General features: G+C 43.0%; 1 protein-coding gene across 4 annotated transcripts in view; it reads left to right on the top strand.

Moving 5' to 3' along the window:
• The first annotated feature begins 2,035 nt into the window (after nt 1-2,035).
• The window catches only part of FYN (FYN proto-oncogene, Src family tyrosine kinase), a 200,325-nt gene continuing 178,250 nt past the window's right edge, over nt 2,036-24,110 (top strand). For all 4 annotated transcript variants that reach the window (XM_045843128.1, XM_045843129.1, XM_045843132.1 and 1 more), the window contains exon 1: nt 2,036-2,530. The gene's annotated coding sequence lies outside the window, so the exon portion shown is untranslated. The remainder of the gene's footprint in view (nt 2,531-24,110) is intronic.

Here is a 24,110-nt window from a genome sequence, read left to right as displayed (position 1 = left end):
CTAGTTTAAATTCTTTAGCTGCTTCATTAAAAAATTAAAAGAAAAAGCTGAATTAACTTTAATAATATATTTTATTTAGCATGATACATTCAGACTATTATCTTCTTAGCCTGTAACAAATATAAAAATGAGGTGTTTTCTTTTCATACTAAATCTCAGAAAGCCCATATATCTGTTACATTTACAGTACATCTCCCTATAGGCTAATCACATTTTGAATACTCAAATACATGTCACGTGTGACTAGTAGCTACCATATTGGACAGCCCTGTGCTAGACCAGTGGTTCTCAAGGTGTGGTACACACAACAACAGCATCACCATCATCTGGGAAATGTTAGAAGTGCAAATTCTTTGGCCCCATTCCAAACCTACTGAACCAGACCCTCTGGGGGTGGGACCCACCTATCTGTGTTTTAACAAGTCCCCTTCTGGTAATTCTGATACACTCTAGGGTTTGAGAACCATTGCTTTAGACAGTTGCATTCAAATAAACCTAGGACAGCCATGGCAGGCTAGTCCTGAGGAAAAAGAATTCCTTCTTTTGAGATAATTCTGTTCTGTGGAAATCTTCTAGTCCTTATTTTTGTTCTGTTTTTTGGGACTATGGAATGAATTATCAGTCACATAATTTAAACATAGTTTCATTTATCATTTTGTTTAAGGAGAAAACAAAATACAGTAATAACCCTACACTATTACCTTGAGTTTAGTTACTAACTTCTCTTGCCCTCAATTTCCTAAACCCCTCTTAAATGCAGATTATTTAACATACGTCAGCAATCTTTTTGAAGAGAAAATATTGTGAACAAAAAAGAAAAAAACTCATCAAAGTGACTGACACTTTTAAACTACAATCAAAAAATTTGTGGGCAGGAAAGGTAATGTTATAGATTTTGAGCACCGAAGCAGAAGCCAATTCACTTATACTTCTCAGAACATTAGATTAGCTTGGGGTGGCAGAGAGGGAGGGTTCTTGCCAAAATCATTAAGGAGGATGATCTGAGCATGCCTTACAGCAGAACTTTCAGTAAACAGGAATTACCTATGAAGAAAATCAGGAAGCCAAAGTGTTTCTTTTTATGAATTTACATCCTGCCATAGAAAAGCTGGATAGGAAATAAAGACTGATGCACTCCCAACTGTATGTTTAACCGGCTATTATTCCATCAAGGAAAATCTGAGCCAAAGCTCAGATTCAGTGAAGGGGGGGCGGGGCGGGGGAAACATAAGAAGGCTGAATGTCATGAGAAGCCAAAGATAACCAATGGCTACAATTAAACATGATTCGGAAAAAACTACAAACAAATCTGTACTCTGTGATTGCAGATTCCTTAATCACTGCCTGCCCTTTCCGTCCTCTCCCCCCGTTTCAGTAATAAATCCTCCAGGTTTTTTCTTGAAAATAAACATATGTGCGTGTCCGTGAAAATAAGAGGCCAGTAAATTAATCCTAATTTCCTCCTTCTCATTACTATTAATAATGTTGTGTGTTTCCAAGCTCCTCTTAGCTTTTCTGGGGTTCTGTGATGAGATTCTACTTTGCTTTGCACTCTTCAGTTTGATCAGAGAAAACGTTTTCACCTCCGTAGTACTTCCCAATTAATACTTCTACCTTCAAATAAAAAGACACCAGAAAGACAAGATAGCCTTTTCTCTCCAGGCAAGTCCCCTTGCTTTGGGGGAATGGCAGATGTCTTTCTGCAGTGACAGCTGCAACCTTCCGCAAAGCAGAAACTGCAGTTCACTCTTCCCCCTCTTCCCCCGCCCTAACTCACTACCTCAGAAATCCACACAATCCTTAAAAACACATACACAACTCCTCCAACCTCGCATCCCCTCTCAATACACTCAACACGCCAGGATGCCGGCTGCCACAGTAACGCTCAACCCCCTTGGTGGCCCCACCCATTTCAGTCCCGCCCCCGCCCCAACACCAATGGTCGCCGCTCGAAGCTCCCTAGGGACCCGTTGATAGGGTAGCTCAGTCTGCCACTTTTAGAGTGTGTCCCGCCCCCTTCTCAGTCCGGGCTGGGGCTTGAGGGGCAGGAGCATCAGCGCGAGTAGCTGCGAGCAGCCGCGGCGGCGGCGGAGCGTCGTTGCAGTTGCGCCATCTGTCAAGAGCAGAGCGGGAGGGGAGGGGGCTGCCGCGGGAAAGGAGGAGGGGTCGTCGTGAGCCGGAGGCCGCGGAGACCCGCCCGCCCGCCCGCCGACCGCGGGAACAGAAGCGAGGCTGCCCTAAGAGCCGCGCGTCCTCCGTCGTCCGGGCTCGCAGCGCTTCACCCCGTGCACCGAGGGCTCTCCGGGCGCACACAAAGCCGCCGCCTGCACCTTACCGCCCGGCGGCCGCCGCCTGCGCCGGAAAAGGATCCGGCCGCCGGGCCGGGGATACCCGGCGCCGCCCCCTCGGCGCTCTCGGAAGGCCCACCAGCTCCCGAGCCCGCCGGAGCCCTCGGAGCTGCCTGGGCCGCGCTGGAGGAGGGCGGGGAGAGGACCGTGTGAATGGGTTCCGGAGCCTGAGCGCCGCACAGGTAAGCGGCAAGGGATGCGCGGTGGGAGGCCGCGGGAATGTTGCAGAGACCCGGGCCGCCGGCGCCCCCGCGCAGCGCTGCCCCCGCCGTGGGGCCCTGCGCTGCAGTCTCTTGGCCGCCGCCGCCTCCTGGGCGCCCCACCGGGCTGCCGGGGAGTTGGCCCCTCTCGGAGTCTTTCCGCTGCGGAATCGGAGACATCCCTGCGAGGTGCGGCCCCGAGGTAGCACAGGGACCCATTTTCTCGCCCGTAAGCCGGTGCGGGGTGAGAATAGAAATTGGCTTAGAGGAGAGGCTGGCCCAGACTCCGCCCCCGCCCTCCTTTCGGGGGGCCCCCCGCGGGGACCCGGGCTGTGTGTGTTGTTTTAATGTCAGGGATGATGTAATCACTTAATAATTGATGCCCCTTGCTGTTTCCCTCCCCACCCCACTCCACCCCTGCCCCACTCCTCCACCTCTCGGCTGTCACCTTCCCCATCGCATTCTCCTGCCTATTTCTGGCACCTCCCTTGCACTTCCCCCATCCTCCCGTTCACTCTTCCTGTGCCACCACCCACCCACCCTGTCCCCTGTGCTGGAGCCTTCATCCTCTTCCTCTACTCCCCACCCTTTCTCCCCCAATCTCCTTTTGCCTCCCTTCCCTGCTTGCTGGATTTCCTCTCTACTTCCCTAGATCGATGACTGTTTTTGTTTCGTCGGCTCCCTCTCTTATCTCTGCGGCCGCAGGCGTAGGGGACTGGGCCAGAAAGAGGCCACCGAGCTTGGGCCCAGGCGGAGATTTGCTGGGACTCAGTGAGAAGAGGGATAATAAAATAACCCTTCTTGCCCCTCCTTCCCCAATAAATCACACAGACTCTCCGTGTGCGTGTGTGTGTGTGTGTGTGTGTGTGTGTGTGTGACACAAAGAGCTCTTTCAGTGCACAGAGAGGAGCCGCACAAAGTGCCCAAGGATGGGCGCAGTGCTTCTTGTTTCTCTTCCCTGGAGCTTCCCTTTCTCCCAGATAAAGCAGTTGATCTCTCTGAGAGTCTTTCCTGCCACATTTACCAAAGAATAAATGGCCCCAGATGCAGGGTGGCAGGTGCGAGCATTTTGCTGTATTCATGGGCCGGTAGTGTTGACTGGCAGCTGCAGTATTTCTTAGATTTAAGGGGGCAATGATTCCAGCCATCTTAAGAGTTGCTTTACTTTCAAGGTACCCCTCCACCCACCACCCCCAGCTGTTTTAACGCCCTCTCTTTTGGGGCATAGGTCCTAAGAGCTGAGGTGGCATAAATTGATGTGGAGGCAGAAACAGTTGTTTCTGAATCAGAGAATTAAATTGGTGTTTGATATGAGGGGAGCAGCCTGACGTGCTTCTTCTCTCAAGTCTACAGAGTGCTGAAGTCTTTTGAAATGAAATCTTGCCTGCCCAATAATTTTGCTTTGTTCTTATATTTAAACAAGTTTCTGGGGCATTGATCACAGCCTTAAATTGGTGTTTGGAAGACCGTGGAGACTGTCTCTTCCTTACTTCAGGGTAGCTTCAGAGGCCCACATCCTTCCTCTCACCACCCAAGTGACTACAATACATTCCACCCTTTGTGCTCTTTCTCCTGAGTCCCTGCCCCATGGGTACTGTGAGGAAGGGGCTCACAGATTTTAGAGGAAGTGGTTTGTTAACTATCTCAGGTTTTGGAGGCACTTAGCTATGCGCAAAGGATGTAGAGAATCTTTTGACTGAACTCTTACCCATTTGCTTGATGTTCCTTTTAAAAGAAGAAATGTTCATGTAAATCCAGAGGCTTAATGTTCTGCTTTGCAAGCCAGTGACTATTATATGCTTAATCAATAATGTCAAAACGTAGGTTGAAACAGATGATTCCTAAGAGCATGGCTCTTTGACAATTACAAGTAATAGAGCTATCTCATTTGTTTTTCAAACATTTCATTAGAAAAGAATTGTTAAGATTCATTAACATGTGCTTCCGAACTTTCTAAGGACATTCATCATGGGACTTTTTATATTCAAAAAAGCAGAAGGGTTAATGAGTGTACTGAAAAAACAAAGGGTTGTTTGTTTGATGCCAGACCCAGGAAGGAAAGTCAGTGCACAGTAAATTTGCACTGTGTTGACCAAGTTAGAGAGACTTTATGATAAGGTTGAATTCGAACAAATGCACACTCGGCTTTCTGTGCCTTTACTCTGTGCTTTCTTCTGGGTCTGGAATCTCCAACCCCATCTGATTTGCTCTGGTACCATTTAACCTTCAGGGCTCAGCTCAAAAGTCACCTCATCTGGAAAGCTTTCTCCATCCTTTCCCCTTCAAACACATCATGCTTCCAATTTTGTTTTCAAACTTCAGCAGGCATTGTGTTTGGCATGTGTCTGTTAACATTGTTAGTTGATCAGCATTTGAGAGAAGGAACCTGGTCTTATTTATCTCATCTCAACAAATGTGAGTTAGGTCTTTGGTATGTGCTAGGCACCTGCATTAATTAGGCCAATGGTAGAAGCTATAACAAGTAGGCCTATAAAAAACATAATGGCCCAAAAGCAATAGACATTCATTATTCTTCATGTAATAGTCCAAAACAGGTATTTATGGTCAGTGGGTGAGGTGGCTTTCCTCCACGTGGTGATTCTGGGCCCCATGCTCTATCCTCTGTCTCATAGTGCTCCCCTGTCACCTTCTTTCAGCTAGCAGAAGGACAAAAGAGGGAGTGGAGGGGTGCACCCACTTTTTAAATAACTTAGTTTGGAAATGACAACCAACGTTTCTACTTATGTTCTTTTTAAGAGAGCTAATTCTATGGCCTGCAAGGGAGCCTGGGAAATATAGATTAGCTAGGTGAGCAACCAAAGATCAAGAAGAAATGTATTTTTGGGCAGCAACTTTGCCATATTTGAAGGCACAGTCATTGCTTTCAAGGAGTTGGCTGATGAGAATTAAATTAAATTGAAACATAGAGCCTATGCCCATCAGTGCTTTTGTTCTTTTGCTTTTACAAGTTCAGATCTTTTCATTTCAAACATCTTGCTTTTTGGCCAGTTCCCTCTCAGCAATCCCTTGTAATATAGTGATGTGATAGTTCCTACATTGCCTTTGATATGTTTCTTTTTAATTTTTAAATTCCAGTAGCACCTTTCTTGTCCTCGTTTTTTACCAGTTGATTTTAGAGACTCCCACAGTGCCTAAGGGGGTGCTTAGAAATCACAGCCCCACCTTCTGTTCATAGGAAGAGGAAATAAAGCAGATTCCAGAGGAGGGACTTCTTGCCCCAGTCATGCCCAGCTCTTCAGTCTCTCTTGAGTCAGGGAGTCCCCTCCGTCACACAGCCACCCTGACTTGGTGCCTGGGAGCCTTGTGTATTCCACGGAGGTCACGTGAGCAGGGTGAACTGTTAGTGTTCTACATATCCCTGCTCTCCACGGGCCTCCAAATTGTTGGAGCAGTTCTGTCTGTTCTAGTCATATTTAATAGTGTACTTATTTTTGCCATAAACAGTTCATTATATTCATCTGTTCTGAAGACATTAGCCCAGTATGTTATTGTGGACAAGGCACTGGGAGATAGTCCCGAAAATGAATGCATCTGTTGTCCTTGCTCTTGAGGAGCACACAGTCTACTGGAAGAGATAAAAATGATTAATAATACCTAACTTTTATGGGGCATTTGGTATCTGTCAAGCACTGTTTAAACTCTGATCCTAACAATAATGACATGAAGTGATTTCATTTTTAATCCCCATTTTAGAGATGGGAAACTGAAGCAAAGAAGTTAAGTAAGTAACTCAAGATCCTATAGCCAGTAAGTGGTCAAGTCAGGATTCAGGCTTAATTTGGTTTCAAAGCCCTTGCTTGCTCTTCTTAATCACTAGGTAATATGCAAATTACTAAATACAGATACAATGATGGTATTAATTAAATGTGTGGTGTGCCATAAGGGGGGTGGTGGTATAAATGCTTTGAAATTGTTGGGAAATAAGACTTCATGTTTAGGTAAAAAATAAAACATTCATTCCTACCTCCCTTCCTTCCATTTAGACCCTCGTCTATTGCTCACCTAGAAAATAGAAAATAAAATTAAATTTTAAAATGGGAAAGCACAGAATGTCGATACTGGGACTACTTTTACTCAGTGTGATTCTTTATTTTAAGCTGGGTTCTTCTAGTGATCCACAGAGAGATCTCCATGAAATTGTGGGCTGTCCTACAGATTTACTCATTCAGCAGCATTCGTTTGTTGTATCTACCATTTGTCAGACGTTGAACTAGAAGATGCAGGGGCAGAGAGATGTGATTCTGCCCCAGAGAACTAACCTGCAGAAGGAAGTCTCTGACCGCTGTGATAAGTGCTGTGATTCCAGTGATTCTCACAGGAGCAAGGGAGCATGACCTCCATAAAAAGGTGGGAAAGTGGGGTGGCCAGGCAGAGAAGGCTGGAGGAGGAGGTGTCTTCGAGATGAAGAGTAGGAGTCTGGGGAGCAAGAGTGGTCTAGTTTACTATTGTGTGATGGCCATTGCCCCAGAAGGAGCGGCCCACAAGGTCAACGCACGGACCTGTTGGGGAACTGCCAGGGGTTCAGGGTGGGTGTGAGGGAGATGGACGGGGGGAAGACAGGGCTGGAGGAAAAACTGAGAATAGCTTTGTATTTTCTCAGGAATGTATTTTAGAGTTGTAAGTGGAAACACTGCTTTCATCTGATTTTATTTGTAAGGGTCATTTGGCCACAATTGGCTGCTGACCAGAGGCGGTCAAGATGCAGGGAAGGTAGAAACTCAAGATGAGCAATAGATGAAGGTTTAGATGGAACAAGAGACAGAATAAGAGATGGTGAGATAGACATGGGGGTGGGCAGAAGAGGGGAGAGAGACACAGACCAGCAATTCAGTAAGGAAAGCTGGTGTGTGTGAAGCAGTGACTTTATCATGGACACTTTGCACTTTCAGCTCTAGGTATCTCATAGGGAGTTGAACAGAGGGTCTGGAGTGAGGAGTAACACTCAAATATAAATCTATTAGCAGCAAATTACAAAATACTTGAAGCCATGGGTGTGGGCAGCATCCCTCAGGGAGAATGTAGGGAGCAGACCGAACAGACAGGACTGAGAGCGAGCCTGGGAGTGGAGGAGGAGGAGCAGGAGCTCCTGTGTGGGAGAGGGGCAGCCCTGTGTGGGAGAGGGACAGCTCGGGTTTGGGGCAGGTCCTGGGGAGAGAATGTCCTTCATTCCCAGGGGGAGAAGGCAATGCCCTAGAGATTAAGCAAGACTAAGAATGAAAAGTACAGTTGGATTTAGCACCAAAGATCTCTGAATCCAGGCAGAACAGCATCAGGGGAATAGAGGATAGAAGTCTGAAACTCTCTGCTCCCCAGACCAAGGTAGAAATAGGAATCAAAACCTGAAGAACAGACAACCCTACGGGACTCAGAGGTCATGGAGTCCAACATGTCTAGAGAGCCCCAGAGAGCTAAGTGACTTAGCCAAGGTGGCAAAGTTACCACTGAGAGCCAGACTTCCAGCCTTTCAGCCCAGGACCATATTTGAGGTATGGTCCTGGCTCTACCCTTCCCAGCTGTGTGAGCTGGACCAAGTTACCTAATCTCTATGCCTCCCTTTCTTCACCTTTAAAATGGGTATAATAGTTTCTACCTCAAGTTCTGCTGTAGGAGTCAGTGAGTTAATAAATGTAAAGCACTGAGAATAGTACCCCACATGTAGGAAAAGCTGTGTGTTTGCTGCTGTTTTTAAAGTGTGTGTACGTGTGTATAATGCACATGTATATACAAAACACACATATGTATGCACACACATACATATAATATATATGCCCCTTAGGGAAGGGAGGATGAAAATGTACTGTGTACATAAAAGCAAATTTTGAATATTTTAGAAAGAAATTTGGAGCCAATTCTGGATCAAGAATTTTTGAGAAAAAGTAGGAAATTAGTTCAGATAGTGTGATTGAAAACAGCATTATTAGCAAGTCTTCTTAAGAAATGCAGAACCTTTTTTATTCTTGAGAATAGAAAACAAAGGCACTTTGAGGGTAGCCCTCTAAAAGGGTTTTTTTGTTTTAGTCAGATAACGAGAATTTTAAACTGTTTACAATGTAGATCCCTTGAATCAAATTTCACAATGTCTTCATGACTTTCTGAAGGTAGAATAAACCACCTAGTAGGAAAACCCCCACAAGTTATGACTTTCATGCACTTGGTTCCTATAAAAAAGAGGTGATTTGGGTTATTGAGAGGAATATAATTTTTTAATGTATCTAGTTGAACAAATACAATTTTTAGCTACTATAACACATAAGTAGCCTAAACAGTATTATCCAAATGGACTTGGGTGACATGCAACATAGATAACTTAGGAATAAGTGGCACTCTGGACTTGATTAGAACACAGTAATCCTAGAAGGATATAAATTGAACTGGATTTATGGTCTAATAAAAACATGGGAAGAAAAGATAATGCTTACTGACTCATGAAACTTTAACAATGTTTATAAGGCTCTGAGTTGTTGTAATATTTGGACGAGAGCGTTTTCTCGTCCGTCTCAGCCTGCTTCCAGAAGAACCTGCGCTGTGCCTCACCCCGGAGGTGACGCGGACCTGGGTCCCCTCCCTGGGTGTTCTCAGGGAGCAGAGGTCATCCCTGTAGACCCGTGACCTCAACAACACCTGGTTGGTTTGGGCAAATGTAATACAGTATGGGAACATCTTAACCCATTAGTTACTTCAATTCGGAAGGCTTTTCCTGAGGGCTGCTTCTTTCCGGCCTTGCATTCCTCTGTCTGGGATGGTGTAAAAAACCCATGGCAACCGCAGCTGCCCAAGCCTCTCTAAATGCACCATAAAAATAATAATGCATACCGTTTTTATTAGACCTCAGAGGCCTTGTTAAGTGCTTTACACACAGCAATTTACTTAATCGTAACAACTCTGTGAAGCAGGTATTATTATTCCCATTGGTCAGATGGGAAGACTAAGGCTCAGAAAGGTAACTTGCCCATTGTCACACAGCTAATTACTAGAGAAGCCAGGCCTGTCTGGCTCCTAAACTCATGCCTGCTTTTGCCCCAAAGCTGTGGACACTCCCTGCCTATTTTCTTTTCTTTTCTTTTCGTTTCTTTTCTTTTCTTCTCTAAGATTTTATTTATTTTTTAGAAAGAGGGAAGGGAGGGAGAAAGAAAGGGAGAGAAACATTGATGTGAGAGAGAAATATCACTTGCCTCTTGTATGTGCCCTGAAACTGCAGCTCAGCATCTGCCCTTACCAGGAATTGAACTGGCAACCTTTTCCCTTGCAGGATGACACCCAACCAACTGAACTAACTAGTCAGGATGCTGCTTGCCTGTTTTCAAGCCTCCTTGCCTTTGCTTTGCAGTTACTTCTGTGTTAAGTGTTGGTGGTACAAAGGCACCTTTACCAAACCCTGTGTAAACCTCACTCCTAATGGCCCCATTCAAGACTTACCTTCTGGGCAGTACTCCCTTTGGTCTTGTCTCTGGGATTTCTCCCAAGTGCCATGGTGGGTCCCCATGGCACTTGGTTACCACCTCATTATCACCCTCTTTATAAGACTGACTTATAAAGCAAAGTGAAGTCCACTGGGTGGGACAGTGGTCAGATATTGCTCTTTTTTTCACTGACTTCTGAGCTCTTTGTAAGTCAGGTTTGTATCTTTTTCATAGCTGGTTTCCCAACACAACACCAAACACTACTTCATGAGGTGCTGTTGTTATTATTCCGATTTAATAGGTGGGGAAACTGAGGCATAGAGATTAAGGGATTCAGTCAGGGTCACAGAGCTAGTAAGCAGCAGAGCTAGGATCTGAACCCAGGCAATCAGTCTGACTCCAGAATCTCTGCTCTTAACACTAAATTTGTTCTACCTCTCAAATGAGTCCCTCCCAGTCCACACACAGTAAACATCGGCCCTTGTTTCTCCATCCACCTGGCAGATTGACTAACAGACTATATTAAACCAGGTCTTAGCTCCTAATAAGGAAAGAGCTTTAGGGCCATGGTTGCATGAATATCCTCCAAGGATCTTATAGAATGCATATTCCCAGGCCCTGTTCTCATGTAGTAAGTAAGGGGTGGGCAGGATTGACACTGAAATCTTTTCTGTGCCTGAGAATGGCTTCTGAGAGGTGAGAAGTGAAGCCAACAAAGGGAGTCTCAGCCCCTGTGAAGGGAGCAGGCCCCGAAGTGGTGGGAAATCATCAGTCGGCCGAGCCAGAGGGAGCGGCACCCCAGAGCAGGCTGAGGATCAGAAACCCATCACAGAAAGACCTCTTACCTTGTATTTTTAAGATTTATAAGTACCTGCTTCTTTTGAATGCACTGGTGGGATTTTATCTGATGAATTCTAAACACTTTCATTTTCTTCAAAGCGTCCATCTTTGAGGTACTCAAAAATAGTAGGCTTTTCATGGAGTTGTATAAGGATTCCATCTGCTTTATGCTGAAAAGTAGGGCTTTAATGGAAAATTAAAAATGAGCCAGATCGCCTTTCCCACAACAAAGCCCAGGGCACTTTTCTCAATCCTTTCTTCTCTAATCCCCAGAAAAGTTCCTGAATCTGTATTTCTGTGAAATCCTGCCCAATTTAAATTCTACTGAAAAGGCAAGTAAATACCAACAAGTCCCTTCATTTCCACTCATTATAGTATCTACTTGAAGCAATAACAATTTCAAATGCTGTTGCTTATAAGATCTGATTTTAATTCTAACTTCACTTCACAAATTGTATGATGTGTTGCCTACAACCGGCACACACACCCAAGGATATTTGAAAAGTGCTGATTTCTGTTAATGGTTTCTCGTATTTGCTCTCAGAGTCTGGAGGGCTTCACCTTTCTGTTGTGTAGTTTAGTGTATAACCTGGAAATACAAACGGAGCACCTATTTGCTTTCAGATATAGGTGCTCAGTTACCAGTTCGGAGTTATGAACTGTAGCATTCTGTCATTCTGTGTCTTTTATCATTGTGTCTACATGACAGTGTCAATTCTGTGACGGCCCTTTGTAGATGCCTTTGCCTGATCTATACTCTTCCGATTGCCCCTCAGGCTCCCCCGCAATGTGGCAACAACAATTCCAGTTGCAAAACAAAACAAAAACAAAAACAAAACCCAAATTAAAAAAAATAATAAAACAATTCCCTTTATGTTACTCCTGTATTTTCTAGAGTGAGTGAGGAAGTATTGATCTGTGTCAAATGGATGTGCTGGCTGATGTGGATCCCGGTTCCTTTTGCTCTGTCCCTCTACCAACAACCCAGTGAGGAGGTGAAAGAGCGAATTTCTCAGCCTGGCATTCAGTGCCTTCCGGTGTCTCCACATTCTTCGTCCTGGTTGGCTCTCCTTATTCACCACTACTTTAACACTTGATTTGCCAGATGTCAATCTAAATACCATTAATATGGAATATGTGTTTTAGCCTTTGTTTGTTTGTTTGTTTGTTTCCTTCCGGAATCCCCTAACCCTTCTTTCCCTCAGAATTCTATCCATTTTTCAAAGCCCAGTTGGAATTCCAACTCTGGGAAGATTCCCCTAGCCCCCTCATTCTTTGGCATTGAACATTTATGTCCCTCAATTACCTCCTAATAAATGATGCCTTAGGTTGTTAGTTAATTCCTGATATGAGGAATCCAATGCGTAGAGAATTTTTGTGACTGGTCCAAGGTTATACATCCAGTTACTAATTTAACTTTTTAAAATTATTTTATTATTATTATTTATTATTATTATTATTATTATTATTATTATCCTCACTTGGGAGAGACAAAGGTGAGAAGGCCCCAGGAAGAGGAAACCCAGGGAAATGGAGAGTTCCAAAATGATAGTGAGCAAGAGTGGCTTCCTACTGATCTCTACTTAAAGTATGGATCTCTACTTAGCAAAATAGAAGTTCAGGACTTTAGATATAAAGAATCCAAGAAACCAAGAGGCTAGGCCCTCTTTGGAGGCAGAGCTCAGGCCCTATGCAAGTGAAGCTTCACTTGCTAGCCCACTGCTTACCTCCTGCTGTGTGTCCTGGTTCCTAACAGGCCAGGAACCAGTGCCATCCTGCTCTGTGGCCCAGGGGTTGGGGACCCCTGTTCTAGAAGAATGACCGGTTTGTATGTTGTGCTTTTTAAAATCCTGGATGTGTGTTCTGGGACCTCTGAGACCTTGCATCATGACCAGCTGACTTAGTGGGGATAATATTTTGAACTGGTATTCAATTTACTTTCCCTTTTTGCTAATCCTTGTCGCCCCAGGAGTCTCCGTCATTGACACTAAAGATGCCATTACTTCAAGGGGAGGACAGACTATTGTCTAGGACAAAGAAGACATTGTTCAGCTTGACTTTCAAAACAGGCCCTTGAAACATGTTTCAGAGATCAGAGTTAGCCCAGGCCTTCCTTTAAGAGGCAGGCTTTGTTAGAAGAAAAATGATTTGTGGATTTCAAGGAGCCACATCTCAGAAGGTCTGGCATATATTGTATAGTAAGCCATGCAGGAGGGAGGCTGCCGGAAGGAGGAAATACCTTCCTGGGTTGGAGAATGGAGCATGTAGAGATTTGTATGAGACTACAGATGAGAAGTGAATTGCTGGGATCCCCCACTCCAGGGGGATGGAGAATAATCTGCTTTCAGGCAGCACTTGAACCCTGTGTCCTGTTTGGAACTCTGGAAGGAAAGCACCTTGTGATGCGCCCTGCAGTGGGGCATGTTTAGGCAGAAACTAGCCCTGAGATGATGTCTCCTCCCAGTTCCCCAGTACCTGCATGTGGCATAGAGAAATCCTGATGGTGCTGCAGCCCCCTCAGGCAGATGTGGAGGTGCTAAGGGAGTCGGTGGAAGAGGCCTCAGGTCAGAATGAAGAGGGCACAGAATGGACTGGGCCAGTCTCTCGCTGCTGAAGGCAGGCGGGGATCATGACTGCAGGTATCCACCAGACAGACCAGCAGAACCAGGCCAACAACATTCGAAGACAAAGGGATGGGACACCTCAAGGAGGCCAGTGAGGGCTTGGAGGCAGAACCAGACTCTGTCCCCATCCTGTGGTAGCCTATCATCTTCCCCTGGGGGGAAGGAGCAAAAGGGAAAGAAACACAGCCACAGGGAGTTTGAGATGCATTTAATTTGACTAATTGCCCTGAAGCAACTACAATTTCAAATCTGAAGCAATAAAGTCATCTGGAAGTAGCAAAATTGTTTTCCTGTCATAAGTAGAAATGTAGTGGTCATGATCAAGGTGCAGTCAACTACAAGAAATGAAGTAACATCTTTTGTATACAGCTGAATAGTAAGTGTAAATTTCAAACCTGCCACACTGCATTTGAGCTGTGTTTAGTATGATTGCTGCTGCTGCTGCTGCTGCTGCTGCTGGCGGCAAATTGACTTACTTGTATCCTTATAGTATGCTTTTTCCTTTGAGTGAATTGTGGGTTAACATTCCTATGCTAGGTTCATCTTAGAGAAGAAGTGGGATGATCTCTCCTCTCAAGGAGCAGAGTTGTCCACCAGATATTCCAAAGTATAGTGGAGATTTGGGCTTTCCATTGTTTAGTAAGAGGCAGTTCTTCTGAACACCCTGGAAGGAAGGACCTCAGTTGCCATGGAGCCTCAGGTCCCAGGAAAGTGTTAGAGTTTCAGGCCTTTCTCCATGAACATCCTGTGATGCTGGAGGCAAGAAGAGAGTTTTCACTGGGTGTGATCCTTCCACATTTTAAAAGTTCCACATTTTAAAGGCATCAGGGCAAATACTAGCGATTGTAGTCTCTGACTATGAGAGGAGAAGCTCCTCATTTTTATTCCATCCTCACGGACTAAATAAAGCATGAGTTTATGAAAGGATTCATTTCCAAGTATAATTCATAAGTAGTTACTAGAACACTCAAATGAGAGAGAGGGGAAAAAACCAGTTAGCTCTTTTCAATTACCTTTCATTTCTCTTTGACATTCATACAAGGGTGATACTGCATTTAAGAAGATGTTTTCAAACCTGCTGTTTCTTAAAGTGCCTAGTAATTTTGGCAGAGAAATCTTTAGTCTAGCTTTAAAAAGCATCCATTTGGCAGGGTGGAGTGAGGTAGGACATTGCCCGTTGGGATACCACTTTCGTATTTTCCTACCAGAAAATTACTGTGACGTTTTGAGCACGTTTTCTCCAAATGTAAATATGTTTTATATTTTCCCTTATCTGTCAGTGGGAGCCAAGAGAACCAGAGGTGGGGGACCCTAACATTTACTGAAAGGAGTCACTAAAATAATTAAAATTATAGAATTTTTAAAAATGTTGACTTATTACCTGACAGATTGATTTATAATATTTTGGGCCTATAAAATAGTTTTATTCAAATCTCAAAAATAGAATTTCTAAAAATTAAAAACATGTCCATATACATTAGAGCAAAACAAAACTTTTTGTGAAGATTATCTAAACATTGAAAAGAACATGAAACTAACTCTTCTTGGTAGATACGCACTCACCTTACTCAGCTTTTTATCCGTGTGTCTCTGTGCTCATGTCACTGCTTTTTTTAAAGGAAGAATGAATTGTGTTTAATTCTTTCATAAAGTTGCCCATTATCTCCTTCAAAGTTGTACTTTATAGTTAATATTTGAAATTGTTACTATGTTCAGTTGGCATTTATGTACATATAATAATATTTTTAACTGAGAAAATAACTCTTTCTAGACATATACTTAAGTTGAGAGCAAATTCTGTAAATGGAGACTTCTCTCAAACTTTTTTTATATTGAAATTTGTGAATATTTTAGTCCAAATACTATCACAGGTCTTTTTACCCCTATTCAGGATTCTTACCTTCAGTAAGTATTTTTAAAAGACAAAACCTATGAAAATAAGTTCCTCTATGGTCCTTGCAAATGTTTTATCACATTTAGATGACACAAAATCATAGATCTCTATTATTTCACTCCATTCTTATACAGAATATAAATGCACTCAGTTAAAACTAGGAGCACCATTAAAAGGTCACCACAACTTGAAGTACTCCAAGACAATACAATTTCAGAATTAAATCTTGGTTACCGCTTGAGTGCTCATAATTTAGTGTGTTCAGTTCCTCCTTTGCTTTGTTGTCTATGACTACAATTGGCTAAAGGCTTCAGAAGCTGAAGTGTCAGTGCTTTGATCAAAGATTTATAACTGCTTTGGAAAAGAATGCACCCACATTTATAGAATTCATCTATCATACCATCATGGCACACCTATGTTGATTTAGAGAGTCATTGCTCGAGCAGTTCTGAAATCTGGTTTATGATGACAGGCAGCAAAATAGAAGGCATGTACTACCGTGCTGAAGTGGGATTTTCTTGTATTTACAAAACACTGTCACAAAAACTTTGTAGTTCAATTTTTCTAAATATTTGTCAATTTCTACATCTACACGTATTGTTTCTTTGGCATTCAGAAGGACATAGCTACTTGTTTGAATGCAGTTATAAATCACATGTATGCTATACTCAATTCCAAGTAATTTCTTTACCATAGACATCTTAATTTAGTAAGGACAATTGCTTTTAGCCTCACAAAACTTGCATTTGTGTTACATTGCAAAAACAAATAATTTCATCTCCTGTATTACTTTTCACAATTTATAGTAGCATTCACAATAACATGAAATATTTTACCAGTGACAGAATGAATCTCCACAAGCTTTATTTTTGTCTCAAGAAATGAAAAAAATCAAATTATTATTGGAATTGATTAATCTTTCTGTTTAAAATACCTGGTAATACTAGCGTAAAGATGGAATCACTTAACCGTGCATTTTCTTCTTCTACTAATAAAAGCAATACATTAAAGCTATCACTTCACTTTCTATATATGAACAAAAACCTAAACTCAACATTAAGTAGAATCAACAGAAAAGCAGCCATTTGATATAAAAGAAAAGTCTTGTTTCCCAGAGCGCTGTGTTATCGAACCTCCCACTGCTGCAGGTGTTAAATTGCTACCCCTGCACAGTCCTGCTGCAATGACTAGTAACATTTGAAGTAGTTGCTGCTGCTCTTGAGCAGTTTGGTGACTTTGAGTTTATGTCTTAAATGATAGCACTCTGGCTTTCATGGTGGATAATAAATACCAATAAACATTTTGTGTCAGTGAATGTTCATCATCACCTTTCCTGAAAAACAGGAATTTGGTACTCAGTTTTTCATTAAATTTCCATTTTTTAGCTCATTGCTGCTAAAACAGACATTGCAAAGTAAAATAGCATAACTATTAATAAATGACAAAAACACTGCGATGAGAGCAGTCACACCACTCTTGAGAAGGCCTGTTTCCACCAATGTTTCACGTACACCTCACCCGTAACTTTCACTGATGCCTGTTGACCCCTCTGCATGGTGTTTCATGTATCTCAAGCTGCAGCATGGGTCATGGCACAACTGGTCAATAGCATCCAGAGTCTGGTAGAGTTGAGACTGGGAGGAGTTAGCTCTCTTTAGCTGCTCATGTCCAAGGGCTTTTAGTTTTATTGGTGAGCATCCTGCATGTTGTCCTTGAAAGGGGGGTGTTTACTTGAGCCAAGATTGGAAAGGACAAAACAAGATGGATTGCCGTTGGTCACCTTTCAGAATTAATCACATGTTAAGGTGAAAATTCTCTTCACCATGCAGTTATCTCACCCTTGGTAGGCAAGACTATGGCAGAAGCTGGAAGTGTATATGCACCAATCTTCGTGCATTTTAATGCAACTCTTAGTAATAATACTTGGTTTAAAAAAATCTGGATAAATGCTGAACCCAGCTGGCTGCTGGAACAATAGGTATAATTTAGCATTTTCACAAACAAGCCAAGGTGTAAGGTCACCCTAGTTACAGATCACATTTTCTCACCTCCTTTGCACCATCCTTTTCAGTCTAGACTATTCTGCTAACGTTATGGCTCTGCCTTCCATTATTGTTGACTTCCAGTCCCACTCCCACAATGGCTGAGTGAGCTTTTTAAAATCTATGTGAGATCACATTGCTGGGTAAAACCCCTCACTGTCTTCCTGTCACATGAAGTCCAGCTTTTCATGCTCCCAGTGTCGAACATGTGCCTTGCCTGTCTATTTTCTTTGCCACTGTTGTACATGAGAGCTGCTAAATATATTTTCTCAAAGGAATGAACATGTAGCATCTTGCTAATCTATGGCAATAAGGAAATTGAAGTCCAAATATCTATGTCCTACATATTATTCCTATCTCTGTTAATAAAGTTGGACAGCAGAATGTGTCATAGGACTAAATCCTCCCCAGAAGCAGAGGCGTTGCGATGCCTGCAGACCATTCTGATTCTCTAGTCTTCCAGCCCCTCCCTAACTAGGGAAGTAAGTGTGAATTATAGGGAGTCTATTGTTTCCACTGGTCAGAGATTTTGTGTGAGGTATAGGGAGTCTATTGTTTTCCTAACAGGTCAGGGACTTTGTTTGAGGTTCACTTGGTGTACATGCGGAGGAGATGCTTCTCTGAATGATGTTGGGAGAACTGGGGCAGACGGTGGTGGTGGTAGAGGAATACCTACTTTGGAGTCATGATTTTGAGATGTTGCACAACTGGTTTCTGTTAGATTTCTTTTTTAAACATGCCACTGTTCAATTTCATCATGAATGCCTTTCCAAGGACAGTAAATGGTTCCACACACTATGACATCGTTTCCATGGCAACTAATGCATTTTAGCAAAGAGAGACTGCTAGAAGTAGGCTAAAAAGGACAAATACAGAAATGGCACAGTATAAAATATGGGACAATGTGTGTTGTAGTAAAGATTTTTTTCCCCTGACTTCTTGTTTAGGAAAAACCTGTATTACCAGATCTTGGCTTCTTCGCTCTTACTGATAAATTTTCACTACACCCAACTGTCTAGTGTTTTGCTGACATATTTTCTTCAGCTAGTACTCAGATCCGTTTGTTTGCTTTGACATGATATATTCCATCAACATGCAAACATTCGTAATTTCATCAGTTTTAGAAATATATTATCTTCACCTTCGTTGCCTTCTCCTCTGGCACCCACCCCACTTTCCTGCTGCTCTCTGTAGCAGAGCTCCTTGAGAGGTATTGTCTACACTACCTGTCTCTACACAGCATTTGTTTAAAAATCAGAGCCTTTCCAGCCAGGCTTTTGCCCCACAACTTGATCCAGTTGGCCTCACACTAATCCTCCAAGGCTATTACAGTTGTCCTCTTTTTTTTATTTAGAAGCTAACATGACTAAATATGCATTTCAAATAATTCTACCAAACATCAAGCCCATGTATGAGCATGTATGTAAACCCTGGTTAAAAGTGTGTGTGGGATCATGTTATCCTGCTTTTTGCGTCTTCATGTATTTGGATTATTTTGTTATATGATAATAGAAACCCCTTCTGTGCTGTTAAATAAACCCTGAGTGGAGGGCAGATAGCAGTCAACCTCCTACTTAAAAGAAGGAGAAACCACAGAACAGATCTTACATAAAGATAGTAGCAAACCAGCCTATGGAGTGGATAATGCCTTCATTTATGTTCAGTTGGGCCACATAATGCATTTAAAAATTTAAACTAGCACTTTAAGATTGCACAGTTTTGTATAATAACTGAGATTTCTAGCTTCTCTTGAAAAAATTGGAAGTTCTGGCAAAACTAAGGGCAACCTCTCCTGACTACAGCCTGACCAAGCAGCGTTGCAGCTGTCCTCGGGACTGGGAGGGCTCTTCAGCTCCCCCAACTCCTTTGTACCTGCTCTGTTCATTTACTCTACCTGCTGGCCTGGCCACTGTGGGTTTTTTTAATACGTGACCCTTGCCACACCTGCTTCCCTGCACCCATTCACAGAGCAGATAAATAGCAGAGCTAGGAATGGAACTTGGTTTCCGAGCCAACTGCTTCCTCTCTGGCTAAGGACCAAATTTCTGTGTTCTGAAACACAGAATTTGTAGGTCAGTAGTGAGAATTTATAGGTCAGTGGTGAGATGCACCCTTAGGTGGTAGAGCCTACATTTTGTACTTTACTAATTAATTGAAAAAGACCCTGTGGCTAATTGTGCTGGGTACCTCGTCATATTTGGGATGCCTCCCCTTCTTGTTTGCTTCGCTGCTATCAGAAGTCAGTTGTATGTGCTGTTAGTCGTGACGTTCGAGATGGAGGTGCTGCAAGGAGAGTGTTACTGCTTATGTGTGTATGGGGGCGGAGGCTGGGTGCAGGTGGGCAAAGCAGGGAGAATGGGGACATCTGTATTACTATCAACAATGAAAATAAAGTTAAAAATTTTTTTTAAAAATCTGGCCAGGAGGGAAAGGCAACATCCTCATACTAGGGAGTTTAGGTTTTCTATGAGCATGTATTACCTTTTCAGTGAGGCAAATGAATATTTATATAGAAGAAGTAAGAATAAGGCAGTAGGACAAACTACATACAACACCGGCCCAGCCCAAGGTTGTCCTCCCAGTGTGAGAGACTTGAGGATGTTCCCCAGCCATTCTCTCCCAGACTAGACTCTTTCTTTCTGAATTCCCTCAGCACGATGTCAGTGTGCTGAATATTCCCTTGAGTAGCATTGATATGTTACCAACTTTGTCACTGCCCTGTGCTCTGCCCCATTTTGAATGCACACCTAGCACTCACTGCACCTTTACCAGGGTAGGTAGGGTGGGAGAAGAGGTTTCAGGTGCTGCCATCTCAAACCCTGTTAGAAGGTTTGTGTTTGCAGGGGGACACAGGATAATGAGCTAGTCTAGGGCCAGAATGAATGGCTAGAGGAAAAGACATTTTTCTCGGGGGAAACAGGGTAGTGAGGAATACCCGCAACAAAGAGCCTTGTCTGAGCTGGGTCCTGTCTCCAGGGTTTGCCCCAACTGTTGGACACACAAAAGGTTGTGGCAACCCTGAGCATGGACGGTCCCAGACACTGCACTCCGTGTCTGTGCAGCTGTGGAGGCATCTGGGAGGCCACTGTGAGAATGGGCCTGTTCCTGGGCTTCAGGCAGGGAGCCAGGGGCTACCCCTTCACCAGAGAACATTGAGGAGCTTCTGTGTACACTCCGCATGTGTCTCAGCTTTCTTTGGAATTGTGGCAGAGTCAGGCCCTGCCTGGTCTTTTTTGTGCCTTGGGTCCTAAGTTAAGAATAACTGAAGAAACACGGCCCCTGTTGACACACTTGATAGAGAAGTTGCTGTCAAATGACTGTTTTATCCTCAGTCACCACTGACATCACACCGCCACGTACAGCTCCGAGGTTCTCACTTCAGCTTTGGGTGAATAGAGCTATGATCGTTGGAGCAGAAAGAAGCCATTCAGATGTGAATATGTGAAGACGTGTCTGGTAATGTGCAGATGTTTTTTTGGTAGATCAATGAATATTTTAAATCTTTTGCAAGTAGTAAAAAGGGTTGAATTGAGAAGATTCTATAGCAAGAGAAAAGTATACCACATTTCTCTCCCAATCTTCCTTTTCTTAAAACAGGTAAACAAAATTCAAACCATGATTTTAATCTTGGATTTGTCATGATCCCCTTAAATCTCCTTCACCACATATGATGTGTGATTATGTCTCTAATGTATTGAATCTCAGTTTCTCGGTCCCAGTTTTGAAATAAAACAGGAGACACTAGGGAATATTAAAAGTAACAGCAGAATCTCCAGATTGGACTATTGTTAATTTGTAGCTAAAGACACGGGGCTAAATGGAAAGAGAAGGTCATCTTCTGGCTATGGATATGCGCTGTGTGATATGTGGGTACAGCCTTTCTCCCCAACACACACCCCTACTGTTGCCTGCGGTAGAAGTGAGTGGGGTGGATTTGATTCAGTGCAGTTCCTTTCCTTTCCTCCTTGTCAGTCATTTCTTCATCAGGTCCTCTGTCATGGCCCCTCACCACCCTCACGCCTTGACCAGCAGAGATGGCGCTCGTTCCCCTTGTGTTGTAGGCACTGTACTCAGTGTGTCCTGGCTAGACGGACTGGCATTCGAGCAGGGGAGACTGAAACAGGTAGTAAATAAAGTGCTGTAAGAAGAGAGAAGAGAAGAAATCTAGTTCTGCATAGAAATGGAACCAAAGAAAACAAAAATGAAAAGATGATTTCTGTGCTGGGCCCTGTAGACCAGTTAAGAGAAAAGTATACAGACCCAGCAGGGTTAGTGAGACCGGAATGATGATGCTAACTAAGCCCAGGAATATGCTGAGGGCTGCATCTATTTTTCTGTCCCTTCCTGGGGGAGAGGTGGGTTGAAAATACACTGGTCAGAGGAAGCAGAACCATGTCCCCAACGGGCTGACTCCTTAGTTGACATGCTGCCTCCACCAGCCTACCACCATCCTCTTACCCACCGCTCTGTGCTGTAGCATTATCAAGCCTCTCGACATTCTCTGAACATGTGGCTGATGCCCCTTTGACTGTGTCTTGTTACCCCACTGCCTGCTCTGTCTGGTCATAAGTTGCCTTTGGTAGGTGCCTATTGGAGATGTCCCCTAGGAATCTGGAAATATGGAAGTGGTGGGCGCTAGGTCAAAGTCGAGGGCTTCTCAGTTTTGTTTTTAGATTTTTCTCTAAAAATAAAAACCGTTCTGTATTCTCCCAAAGATGGAAGATTTGATCTGCTCTAAATAGCTGGGAGTTCAGTAGTCCCCCTTTATCTTCAGGGATACATTCCAAGACCCAGAATGGATGCCTAAAACCATGGAGAGTACCAAACCCTATGTTTCTTCCTACACATAAATACACTTCGTGTCTTCTCTTTGGAGTGTCTGAATTGCCAGCACCAGTACTCTTGAGCTTTGGGGTCATCACTAAGTAAAATTGGGGTTACTTGAGCACAACAAGCACTGCTGATCTGATAACCAAGACGGCTACTAAGTGAGTAACAGGCGGGGAATGTATACAGCATGGACACTCTGGACAAAGGGATGATTCACATCCCAGACTAGAAAGAGGAAGATGCTGTCTGCTACCCAGCACAGTGTGCAATTTAAAACTTATGAGCTGTTTTTTTTTCTGTAACTTTCCATCTAATATTTTAGGACTAAAGGTAACTGAAACCACAGAAAGTAAAAGCATCAATAACAGGGTACTACTTTCGTTCTTTCTGTCAAGGCTTTGTGCTTTAGTTTCTATTGCTCCCATGGATCACAGATTTGTAACATTTATGTGTCAGCTTTTAATCTGAGGAATCTGGGTTATTTAAGTCATGTTTCTCAAACAAAACATCAGCACTAATTCAGCAGAAAAAATAAAAGCATGGAAAATGTCCTAATGCCCACAAGCCCACAATTGATACATAGTCAAGTATTTAAAATGTCTGTGTAACTACCTTATTTTTCAGACTATAAGACACCCCCCCCATTTGGGAGGAATAATGGTTGTTAATGCTACTGTTGAGTTCTGTCTACATTTACATTGGTGAAATATTAAGTTATTTATGTTATTAAATATTTTACCACATTTTTGCTTCAAACATTTTTTTCCTATTTTCCTCCTCTAAAACCTAGGTGTGTCTTATGGTCTGAAAATACGGTACATGTGCACACCCCTCATCTACACACACACAGGGGATGGAGGGGACCTATCTGGCCTTAAGCCTTGGAAACTTAAACTTGAAATAGTCTAAACATATAGATTTCAAATAAAGATAATGTAAGAAAATAATTGGTCAAAATGATTTTTTAAAGAAAATGAAGGAGTCATTTAGACTCCACATTTAGAAAATGTGCCTCTTTTTCACTTGAAACATTTCATGACCAAAATTTATTTATTCCCAACTTTTCAGAAACATAACCTTTATTTAAGAAAGAGATGTGTGGCTTTTAAAAACAAACACCACTCTTCATTTTAGATGGTGTCGCCACATGAATGTCACTTCTAGGCAATTCTGTTTCATCCATCCCTATCTTCTTTGAAACAATGGAGCTGGTATCTAAAAATATCTAAGGGCCCATGTGCTTGTTGGGAGTCTTTGAAGTTAAAGCTGTGACATCTTTCTGGTTTATGGCTGCAGGACGATGTGTATGTATGTATTGTCTTTGTTAATTAGCTACATCTGCTTAGTAAGCCTGAAACAGAAATCAGATGATGCTGTCTGTACATATATAGATAAGATTCCTTGTGCAATAGTGAGCCCACAGCTCCAAGCGGCTTTTCAGTTTTCCTTTTGTTATTGGTTATTAAAATGCTGTGAGTGAAGGCTCATTCTTTCACAGCCTGTTGTTGAGTTGGGTGTCCTGTGTGGTTGCAGTTGTGCTGCATGCCTGAGAGAGGCTGTTTCTCCAATACTTTGGAAAAGGGCAATGGTTCTTCAGCTGCTTCTTCTGTGGCAGATGAAGAAATCGTTTACCTTGCAAATAGAAAATTCCTTTCTACAAATCCAGATGACAACCTTCCTAAACCTCTATGACAGTGTACAAGAATGGAAGTCAGACTTTCTCTGTATCTATGTTCCCTTTGGTGAAAAGTTCTCATAGTACTGTATTACTCTGTTCTAGTTATAGGGAGGCTGTTTAAAATTTCTGGACAGAGAAAATTCCCATTTTTTACAGTTTGGCAATGTCTAGATCCCAGTGGTTCACCAGAGGAAAAGGCATATATTGCCTTGTGGCAGCTCCTTGGTTAGGAT

Source organism: Phyllostomus hastatus, unplaced genomic scaffold (assembly GCF_019186645.2).
Source record: "Phyllostomus hastatus isolate PE091 unplaced genomic scaffold, TTU_PhHast_1.1 phas_contig_40, whole genome shotgun sequence".
Classification (NCBI taxonomy): Eukaryota; Metazoa; Chordata; class Mammalia; order Chiroptera; family Phyllostomidae; genus Phyllostomus; species Phyllostomus hastatus.
The sequence above is the reverse complement of the archived record's forward strand: the minus strand, read 5'-3'. Positions and strand labels throughout refer to the sequence as shown.